This window comes from Cyrtonyx montezumae, unplaced genomic scaffold (assembly GCF_038088225.1).
Source record: "Cyrtonyx montezumae isolate F1298 unplaced genomic scaffold, pur_monq_1.0 scaffold_8, whole genome shotgun sequence".
NCBI classification, from domain to species: domain Eukaryota; kingdom Metazoa; phylum Chordata; class Aves; order Galliformes; family Odontophoridae; genus Cyrtonyx; species Cyrtonyx montezumae.
In genome coordinates, this window is record NW_027072089.1 from 34,564,164 (window position 1) to 34,574,061 (window position 9,898).

The window sequence follows — 9,898 nt, forward strand, 5'->3', positions numbered from 1 at the left end:
TGGAACAGTGCTATTAATGTGGCATGGTAGAAAAATTAGTCTTAAATGTGAATAGAGGGTAAACATGAATAACACCACCAACAACACATACAATTAGTCTTTTGTTAGATTATACGTTAGGTATTTTTGTAACAAACACTACTGAAATCTTCAGATTGGCTTGTAATTAGGCTCATTTCCAAAAAGTAATCCAATAATACAATAGCTGCCGAAATTGCGTTCAGCTTAATTTCACTGACTTTGATTTTTGGACCAAAAGCATTAGGCTTGAACTAGTGAAAAATGTACAAAGTGTGCATTCAATTACAGAGTAATTAGATACTCAATCACCCTTATATCACACCAGGGATTCTCCAAGAAAGAAAAGAGATACTACTTACTGCAGTGTATAAAACAGTTTTGTTAATTAGTTTATCACTAATGGAGATTGAGAAAGTGTCACTTTGTCAAAGCATTAGTTTGCTTTTGCAGAATGCAGAAGTTTTGGCTTCTTCTGATCTCACTGAGCTTCCGTGCTTACTGATTTTTTGTCTGGTCCAGTATCTTCTATCCACAAGAGAAACCTTTATTTTCAGGAAGGTTTATACAAGGCCTTTATACAAGGCCTCAAGAAGAACTGACAATTGTCTGTGCTATTTCATAAATTATAACTATGGCTAAAATCAGCTACTCTGTGAAAGACCTACAATCTCCCTTAGAATATAGCTACTAAAAGTGGCTGAGATTTCTTCAGGTTGATTGTCAGATGATCCTGCTGCCAAACCTCATAGGTTCATAGTTCATAGGTTCATAGGTTCATAAGGTTGGAAAGGACCTACAAGATCATCCAGTCCAACCATCCTCCTATCACTATCCCTACCCAACTACTAAATCAAATCCATGGCTCTAGGGGGAGTGTTATATATGTAGGGCAAATACAGAAATCATTGCCGTTTGTCCTGCATGCAGACACCTACTTCTTGACAGTGTTGTAGGTGACTGACAGCTTCTACATTCCTCCTTAAGGAAAAGAGTAGGAACTGTCTAGAGATGTGCTGACTATTCCTGCAAGTAGTTGTAGCCCCAGGTAATCGTTTGCATCCAAGCACTTATGGATTCCTTGTGTATACATTTTGAGCACTAAAATAACCTCAGGAAAAATGAGATTGCTAGTACAACAGGATGAAATGATTTGTCATTCTCTTACCTACCACTTCTGAACTGAGGCAACCCAGCAGCTGATTTCCTAAGGTTGTGCTGCAGCATGTATGTGTGTTAGTATGAAGCCAAATATTAATTTATCTTACTGCTGATAAATGTGAATATTACTGCGTTAGGAAGAATAAAATGGGCCATTGCTTTCAATCTCCTGAGCCCATCTGACACCCAGGAGGGCTGTGTACTCAGCACTTTTCTTGGTAGGGCCCCTAGGATGGTATATAGTAAAAAAAAAAAAAAATTCTGTACAATAGTATATTTCCCTTTCTACTTAAAACAATACTCTCCATATTAAAATCAACTACCCGATTGATTTGGAAAGCCAATTGTCAAGCTTTGTTTCGAGTTTACCCCTGCAGTTAACTTGGCATTTTTTATTGCCATTTCTTTCGTTGCTATTAAATCTTCCAGTGCTGGCTTTTCCCTGAAGGAGAAGAATCAGGACCCTTATGCCCATAAAGTATATACCCTGAAACTGCCCCCACCTGCTGTCCATGAAACCACTGCTTTTAGTTTTCCCTGTCTCTTTGGCTGGACCTAAACATTCTTTCAGACCCACTGTGGAGGAATTTCAGTAACATAATTGTTCCATTCTCTTTTCAGAGAGGCAGAAGACAATGCTCCCACAGTGCCCTTGGATGAGAAATGGAAACTTTTGAGACTGCTTCTTCAGTTGAACCACAAAGCCTGTATTGTTTGTCTTCATCTAATTCAGCCTTGATAGACAGCTGTGACAGTTGGTCTGTCCACACAGACCAGTGAAATTCTGAGAATGGGGCTGTAAATTAAAAGAAGAAAACTTTAAATCTTCCAATTCACACTGTTAGCTATTTTTAAATGGTAATTACCATTGCTTATACAGTTTCTTTGCAGTGGCATTCAGTAGTGGTCTGTGATCCAAATTGTACTAATCTTAAGCTTGGTATGAACGTTAATATATGTAGAAATACTCATTGTTTTGAATGTTACATTGAATTTTATTTTGTAGCATCTCTTATGCTGTCAGTAACCATCTTTTCTGTAGAGGGGAGGTGTGTTCTGTAAAGCTAATAAAACCATTGTTTGTTCACAAAGTATTACACAGATTCAGAATTTATTTTTGGGCAGAAGTGAACACTTCTCTGCCAAACCGGTGCATTTAACATAGCCAATCAGAATAAAGCTGAATGACATTTGCATTATTAGGAACCTTATTTGAATAAAGAACAATTTTGAAATAAGGAAAATTAATTGATATAACAGCAAACAGAGTCATGGACTTTTACAAAGTAATGTTCATTTCAGGCAGAAAATTATCAGCCTTTGTTCTCCTGTGAATTATGACAGTTCCGTTTGTTTCTGCACATGGCTGAGGATGGTGGTCTGAGGCCCTTCTCTGCATGTCCTGGGCTGCTGCACAGCATGGGGACTGCCATGCTGGCCCACACATGGCACGACTCTGACAGAGCTGAAGAGATAGAAGTAGCCCAAGCCTGTTAAACAAGCTCTTAGCTTCCATTTCCTGCAAAACACACAACACTGAAAAACAAAATCTCATGTAGTGGGAAGTAGCTTTGATCCCCATCTGTGAAGTCCATTTTGCTAGCACGTTTATGGCAAGACCTGTGTAAGTACAAGAATACAGAGGCACAGAGGGCAAGCTCCAGGCAGGGCACGATGGAGATGCAAACCAGAGGTTCACAGAGCAGAGGTTACTCTCTGGGATTACAATTGTAAATATAGTGTCACAGAGGCACTCCACCTCCAGAAGGGCTGCTGCTGAGTACTGAGATACGAATTCTCAGAGTCATGCGTGAGTGTATTAGGGGCAACAGAAACAATAGGAGGAAGCCACACACCACATATGAACTTGGTGGATGCTGCTCACCAGTTCATGTGGTCCTGTGTGTACTGCAGGAATGTGTGGAGAGACACATAGCTGCTCTTGGTATTATGATGAAACGATGCAAATCCATCATGAAGCACCTGTTTATGAAGATTAGTAGAGATGTTGTTGAGAAATTGCTCTTTGAGCCTATGGAAACTCATAGTAATGTATAAGAATGTATAAGAATTTTCCTCTTCTGCACAAATTTAAGAAAAGTTTACATGCATTACTGTCAAAGGGCTCAAGATATTACTGCTGACCAAATATACACTTTCTATCTGCAGTAGTCCAGCATTTGTCAAAGTAACATCAGTGGATGCTGCCTCTCTTCCACATGGGAGGGCTTGATCCTTATATACCCCTTCAGACTTGGAATATTCTATGATTCTACGACTCTTCAGACAACTGCAACAATAACCCAACCCCATAGCCTGGCCTCCTCCATATTTTGACACAGGGCCAGGTGGAGTCTCTGTGTAAGGACTGCTGTACGTAATGTCTGCTCTGCAATGGCTTGGCCAGGTTGTCTGCAGATTTTGACAGTTACCTCGTAATTTGTTGTAGTTGCCAGCTCCAGCTCTAAAATTTCTAAAAATAATAAAGAAAAGATATCTGCCACTTTAGGATGATTTCCTATCTTCTTGCAACAAGCAATGAAAACTCTCCCCAAACTGGAGCGAACTAGATCATGAACATGCTGGTTCCTGGGGTGTACATCTAACTCATTCAGAACATCTTTTCCCTTTTCATGCGATGTATTATTAACTACCAGGTATTAACTGAAAAGAACCGTAGTATTAATATGGTAAACATTGACGTTATGATGAAATCTGAAGTAGTTAATTCTCTGAATAAATGTGTTCCTTATCTTGGAGCTGGTTGATATTATTCTGGCTGTGAAACACAGATACATTGCAAAACAAATGATGTAATGTCTCCACTGAAATACTGAAGTCCATTACTTCCCTCTCCTGTGCTCTTTTCCTGTGTTTGCTGTTCTTTCCTGCACTGCCTTGGACTTCTAAGTTTGAGTCATATAAATCCTAATACTGAGGAACTGAGGTTAGTAAACTTGTCTCAATGTTTGTGATTTTTTTTTGAAGGCTTGGTTTTGAAAGAAAGAAAGAAAAAAAAAAACACTTGTAAAAATACTTATAACTGTATTTTGTCTTTACAACCAGATCTAATTATAACAAATTCATTCGCAAAAGGCACTCCTAATTACTGAGTGGTCAACCCACATTTGTGGTGTGCTGGGAAAAATTAAATTAGTCTTTCTGGTTTCAGTAGGAATCCACAGGGAGGAATTTGCAGAAAGGGCTCTGTGTATTCCTTTGGTTACACTGCACCCATGAGAGGTTTTATGGAGTGTGGCAAGGCTCTGTTACTCTTCAATTAGAGTTCCATATGCCTGCCTTGTATTAACATTTTTAAGAAATCATAAAAATTGATAATGGTGTTCTAAGAGTAATGTAAGGCCCTCAATTAATAATGTCCTTTTCAAGTCTACAGCCACTAAAATTCTCCTAATTAGCTTGCTATCTGCACTGGAAGTGTTTTTAAAGGTAATTATTAGTGTCAGTGATGCGCTGTATAATTTTAAAGACTTATTAGATGTGTGAATTAGAGGTTTCCAGGAGGTGTGGAGGCTAGAAGAAATTCACAGGTAGCAGTTACACACTTGATCCAGAAATTTATGATACCATACTTAGAAGAAGCTATGTGCCTCATCGGCATAAACTGACTCTGCAGGTAAATTTTAGGATAGTACAGAGAATAAGGAACTTCTTTTCTCTTTTGGGAGAAAACAAGCGAGATGGGGCAGGAGGTTCCCTGTGGTTGGTCTTCCCACTGCAGCTGGTGGGCTCTTTGGATTCCTCTGTAGTTTTCTGAAGCTCTGAAGACAATCTTGGAGATCTAAAGCTCTTCACTTGTGCTCGGAGCACTTTGAACTCTGGGCTGTGGCCACTGGCTCCTGCTTGACCAGATCAGAGGAGTGTCTCAAAGCACCATGCCTTTCTACAGCTGCCTTCTGCCCTGTCTCCTAGGTTCCCTTTTTGTGAAAAGCAAGGCACAGCTGGAGGAAAGCTGCATGCTGGGCTGGTTCCAAAACACGTCTTAGAGGTGACCAGTGCATAAATGTATGTAGATTAGGATAGACTTGTTCCCCAACATTACAGTGGCAAGCATAGTGAGGTACCTCTACACAAAACTGGTCATGAACTTGAACAGTGAATCCAACAGGAAATACAAGCAGTCTCTGTCCAGCACCATGACTTTCTCATAAACATTAATTCACTGGTGTTCTTGAATCCCAGAAGGTAACTAAAGTCTGCCACTGCTAAGTGTTAGAAGTGCTTACAAGCAGAGCATCTTAAATAATTTCATTGAGAAATTTCAGCTGAATTTTGCTGAGACTGCAGAAACAATGAGTAAGGGGAGCTCCATGTGTAGACAGCTTCACAAGAAGTCTCATATCAGTGTATTCCTCAGAACTTAACAAGGTGCAAGCACAATCTGAGGCTTACCTTTGACTCACTAGTCAATCCACTTCAGCCTCCTCCCTGGTGAAGTGATGATTTCAACTGCAAGGTTTGTTTTTCAGTGCTGGCTCATTTCTGTGGCCCTTCTGTCCGGTATTTTCAAATCAGTCTTGCTGGTGTTCCTACCATGCTGTGTACAGAGGCACTCTCAGCTTTTAATTTCTGCTTGTCTTCCCCAGAGCCTGACCTCATCTTAAATCAAAGAGACCCCGTACCTCCCCAGACATCAGACAAACAACAAGAGATGGAATCTTAGGAAAGGAAATATTAGGTAAACTTTGAAAGAATTTGCCCTATAAAGTATACAATGAATTACTTAAGCCAAAAAAAAAAAAGAAAAAAGAAAAAAAAGCAACAAAGGAAAAGTGTAAAGGTAGCAGAGAGCAAAGACAGCATAAATAAATTCATTTTAATGTACTTTTTTCTAGCAGAGATGTAGTTGGAAATATTCCTTTTCTATTCCAATCTCAACTAAAATTCATTGCATATGGCTCATTCCAGGTGGAATTGCCCCATTTGGGTGAAAGCGACCCATTTTATGGGACAACCAACTGCCAAATTAGCGATTAGAAGCCACAACCTGCATGCCTTGTTCCGTCTGCTGTTCCCTGCCTGTTGTCCCTCTCCTACCAGCATGAGGAAAATGGCAGCATAGAGCAACCCTTATCCCAAATGTCACCTCTTCACCACATTCCCCATGTTTTTCTTTGTTTCCCTAGGAAAACAATAAAGAATTAAAGCCATAACACACACTCCACTATTTGAAAAGTGGAGTGCTTGAGGAAGCTGGCATTTCAAACACATAAGCATTGTTTAAGATGATAGTTATGTCTGAGATGGAGATGAAAACACCTTGATCTTACATAGACATAAACTTCTTGCATCCCTTAGGCTTTAATATAAATATACACCACAAACAGTGTTTTCTGAAGTGTCTCTCATGTAAACATCTAACAGTGGTGAGCATGAAACAGATGAAAGCTCTGATAGGGCAGAGAAACACATAACTGCGTACGATACACCATATCAGCAGTATTGTAAGTAGCAGGTATAAATTAATTCTGGAAAATATATGTTTAACCTCATGTTGTGAAGATACTGGGTTTCTTTTCTGCACTATAGGTCAGCTGGAAGTGAATTTCATTATCTTGAGTCATAATTAGAAAAATGTTTTATCTCTTTACTTGTATAATCGCATGTGAGGCTGAGCAAAAAAGAAACAAATGCTAACAAAAGGTAGCGGAAAGATTTATTCATAGCTTAGAAATGTGCAGTAATTCACAAAGATAAGGAGATGTTTACTCAAGAGACAAATTGAAAACAAACACGAAAAACCCTGAGAGCTGTGTGCTCTTGGCAGGAAAGCTGGTAATGATTATCAAGTGCATGTGAAATTATAGGCTGCCATTTAGAAGATGCATCACAGCATTTTGAACCTTCCTGATTTCTTGTCATTGTATGTTTTGTCCACCCAAGCTTCACACAATTCAAAACAATATCCTGGAAAAGCATGAGACCAGAACATCTCAAAATGTCTGTACATGGGCCATACGGAATGGCAAATGGACTTGCATAGACAAAGAATCTGTTTTCAACAGGATCTGTGGTATTTGGCCTTCAGATGATGATGTGAATGGACAGAATTTTTACAGGTGTCCTGTAGAGATGTTTAATTGCACTATATTATTCAGCCACTAGATGTCTGCATTCTATAGAGCTTTAGGCAGGTTTGGTCCCCAGCATAAAAGGCAGACAAAGAAAATGCAGACTCTGTGTGGTTATCTATTTGTATCATAGTCTGGGATCTGTTTTTTTTTTTTTTTTTCTGACCTATGCCCCGTGTTCAAGGAGAGAGAAGAGATGCTCTGCAAGAAAAATTTTATATATGAAAACTGAGTTTGCTTTCTATTAAAAATGGAAAGGAAACAAGAGATTGAGCCACTTTCAGGCTGCAATTCACACATAAGCACTAGAAATCAAAGTACCACACCTGAGTTGGCACAGATTCCAGTGAAGAGGTTTACTCAGCTGCACCAGCAGCAGTAGCCTATAGCACTGACAATGTGTCTGGCTGTTGAAGTGACGTGAATGTGGATGCCCTTTTCCCAGCGTTTCCTCAGGGTGCAATGATCTGCTACCCTTCCCAAGTGCCAAGAACCATGTGGAGAAAAAAACCAAACAACTAGCTTTCAGAGCCTTTGTCATGTCACAGTGTGAAAGTAATGGATCATTTGCAGTGTCCTATACTCCCTGCATTTGAGCTCTGCCTCCTCTTCCAAGGCCTCTGGAAATCTGTATCACATTCACTTCTTTTCCTTGCTCCGAGACACAACCTCCTGTTGCTGCTCCTAGATGCCTTCTCTTGATGCTGTGGTTTCTTTTTTGTATGTGCTTAGTAGTGAGTGGTTGCAAAGAACAACTGCTCTACATGTTCTACTTGATATGATAATATTTATGGTTTCCTAGAAGGATTTGAGCTCTGTTTTGTGTTCTGCTTCCTCACAGCTCTTGGTTAGTTAATCAAGTAACAGTACCTAAATTCAGTTTCTCATGTACAAAATTGAATCTATTAATACTGAATCTATTAATATTAAGGATTCAGTCACATTTTAGAGTTGATTACCATAATTGTGGTTAGTGTTTCATCACAATTAACTGTGTTTTTAATCACTAAAAGGCTAACAAGTGCTTCAAAGCTCATTTCACACACTTTTCATTTGATAAAGGAAGGAAGACCCTTTCAGGGTCTTGTATTCACCAGGTGCAGAAACTTTCCTCCACTGTCCTTCACAAGGTGTCACATTCTGTCTGTGTGGTCTATGTACAGGGCAATGAGGACATTTTTCTGTTTTTAAATAGAGATGCAACTGATAGGTTTCTTGTTGCTTGTTTTTGAACTAGATCTGAATCCTATTGTTATATATATGAGTGCTAAACTATGTGCTTCATTGAATTTGTTCTCTGCAACATTGCTTCTTAATTCACAGAAATCCTGAAATTATTTGGGGGCAGATGAGTTGCCTTGAGAGAAGTACCTTCTGTCTGCCTAATGCCAGGGACACAAGCGTAAGCTGAAACACCTTGGGACAGAGTGAGATGGAGCCCTTTGATCTTCTCCCTTTTTGTTCTGTGATTAAAATGTGAATCATTAAAGTGAAAAATCTCACCGAATGTAAAACTGCTGTTACTGAAGACAGACCTTGGGTGGCCAGACTCCATGATACTTTCTTGCATTACTGGTAGGTAATGGAAGGAAATTTATGTCCCTCTTCTGTTCAAAGTAGGAAAAATACTGATGCTTACATGGAATTTGTGAGGAAACAGCTGAAAAGATTGCCCAGTGACTATAGCTGAATTTGGAAATGTGTATGCAATTCCAGGTTCAGAATACTTAATAGACATTCGTCTGTATATATGTTCCTTCCATGAGCACAATCAATACTTATTTTCTCAGGAGTGGCAATTCTACCACTTAGGATTTTTATTTTGGTAAAAGAAGCATTCAAAGTCTGGCTGCAGATAATGCAAAATGAATGACCTTCCTATCAAAGGTACATGAGGAATACAACTCGGCTTAACATGAGCCGGCAGTGTGCTCAGGTGGCCAAGAAGGCCAACAGCATCCTGGCCTGTATTAGAAATAGTGTAGCCAGCAGGAGCAGGGAGGTGATCATCCCCCTGTACTCAGCTCTGGTACGGCCGCACCTCGAGTACTGTGTTCAGTTTTGGGCCCCTCACTACAAGAAGGACATTGAGGCCCTGGAGCGTGTTCAGAGAAGGGCAACAAAACTGGTGAGGGGTCTGGAGCACAAGTCTTATGAGGAGCGGCTGAGGGAGCTGGGATTGTTCAGTCTGGAGAAGAGGAGGCTCAGAGGAGACCTTATTGCACTCTACCACTTCCTGAAGGGGGGTTGTGGTGAGGAGGGGGTGGGCCTCTTCTCCCTGATAAATAATGACAGGACGAGAGGGAATGGCCACAAGTTGTGCCGGGGAAGATTTAGATTAGACCTGAGGAAACATTTTTTCTCTGAAAGAGTGGTCAGGCACTGGAATGGCCTGCCTAGGGAGGTGGTTGAGGCACCGTCCCTAGCGCTGTTCAAGAAGCGTTTAGATGAGGTGCTAAGGGATTTAATTTAGTAGTTGGGTAGGGATAGCGATAGGAGGATGGTTGGACTGGATGATCTTATAGGTCCTTTCCAACCTAATGAACCTATGAACCTATGAACTTTTATAGTCATACCTATCATCTATTAGGAAAAACTGAGCAGCCCAAATCTAATGATGTTTCACT

General features: G+C 40.1%; 1 protein-coding gene across 1 annotated transcript in view; it reads left to right on the forward strand.

Annotated features, from left to right (window-relative positions):
* CA8 (carbonic anhydrase 8) overlaps window positions 1-2,273 on the forward strand; it is a 45,665-nt gene extending 43,392 nt beyond the window's left edge. The window contains exon 9 of the mRNA XM_065752264.1: window positions 1,801-2,273. The gene's annotated coding sequence lies outside the window, so the exon portion shown is untranslated. The remainder of the gene's footprint in view (window positions 1-1,800) is intronic.
* The last annotated feature ends 7,625 nt before the right edge of the window (window positions 2,274-9,898 follow it).